The sequence below is a fragment of the Gossypium hirsutum genome, chromosome A06 (assembly GCF_007990345.1).
Source record: "Gossypium hirsutum isolate 1008001.06 chromosome A06, Gossypium_hirsutum_v2.1, whole genome shotgun sequence".
Classification (NCBI taxonomy): Eukaryota; Viridiplantae; Streptophyta; class Magnoliopsida; order Malvales; family Malvaceae; genus Gossypium; species Gossypium hirsutum.
Window position 1 is genome coordinate 74655178 of NC_053429.1, and position 1328 is coordinate 74656505.

The 1328-nt window shown below is 37.6% G+C and overlaps 1 non-coding gene across 1 annotated transcript; it reads right to left on the reverse strand.

Moving 5' to 3' along the window:
* Nucleotides 1–643: 643 nt before the first annotated feature.
* Nucleotides 644–750, reverse strand: LOC121231247 (small nucleolar RNA R71). Its single transcript, XR_005929311.1, has one exon. It is a non-coding gene; the product is annotated as a small nucleolar RNA R71 (small nucleolar RNA).
* Between the last annotated feature and the right edge of the window lie 578 nt (nucleotides 751–1328).

Genomic DNA, 1328 nt, shown 5'->3' on the forward strand with positions numbered 1-1328 from the left:
TTTAATTTAATTTTTATTTTTATTATCTATTAATTTACTTATTCTTTCTCTTGGCAGGTTTTTATAGTTTATGACTAGAAGAAACCCGGCGGGACCATTACTTTTTGACGAAGAAATCGATCGTACAGTTCGTAGAAATCAAAGAGAGATAAGGCGTAACTTACGATACACGGAGAACGAGCAAGAAGACGATACTCAACCCCCAACCGTAGAGATGGATGAAAACTAAGGCAATCAGCTACCTCCTGCAATTGCAGCTAATCAAAATCCTGCTCCACGCACTATGTATGATTATGCTAAACCTTCTTTAACAGGAACTGAATCTAGTATAGTTAGACCTACTGTAGCTGCAAATACTTTTGAATTAAAACCTAACACTATTCAAATGATACAGTAGTTTGTTCAGTTTGATGGTTTGCAGGATGAAGATCCCTACGCTTACTTAGCAAATTTTCTAGAATTTTGTGATACATTCAAAATCAATGGCGTTTCTAATGATGCCATTCGTCTTCAGTTATTTCCCTTTTCACTAAGAAACAAAGCTAAACAGTGGTTGAACTCGTTACCACGAGGGTCTATCACTACTTGGGAATAAATGACTGAGAAATTTTTACTAAAATTTTTTCCGCCGGCTAAAATGGCTAAATTATGCAATGATATCTCTTCTTTTGTGCAGATGGATTTAAAAACACTTTATGATGCATGGGAGAGATACAAGGACTTACTGAGAAGGAGCCCTCCCCATGGGTTACCGCTTTGGCTTCAAGTACAAACATTCCACAATGGTCTGAATCCCTCGACTCGGCAAATGGTTGATGCAGCTGCTGGTAAAACCATCAACAACAAAACACCTGAAGAGGCTTATGAATTCATTGAAGAAATGTCACTGAATAACTATCAGTGGCAAGTCATGAGGACTAAGCCAACAAAAATAGCCGGCGTTTATAACGTCGACTCAGTTACTATGCTGTCATATTAGGTAGAACTTCTCAATAAAAAAGATTGATAGTTTTCTTGGTTCTACGCAGGTACATCCAGTAATGAGGTGTGACTCAAGTGAATGAAGTGTGCATACAGAATATCAATCCTTCAATCCCACAATCGAAGAGGAACAAGTCAACTATATGAGTAATAATAACTTTAGATCTCAAAATAACCCATATAGTAATACTTATAATGTAGGTCGGAGGAACCACCCAAATTTCTCCTGGGGTGGTCAAGGAAATCAAAAGCCGCAAAATCCTCAGGGTTTTCAACAACCACCTTATCAACAAGAGAAGAAACTAAACCTTGAGGAGATGCTCTCAAAATTCATATCAATGTCAGGA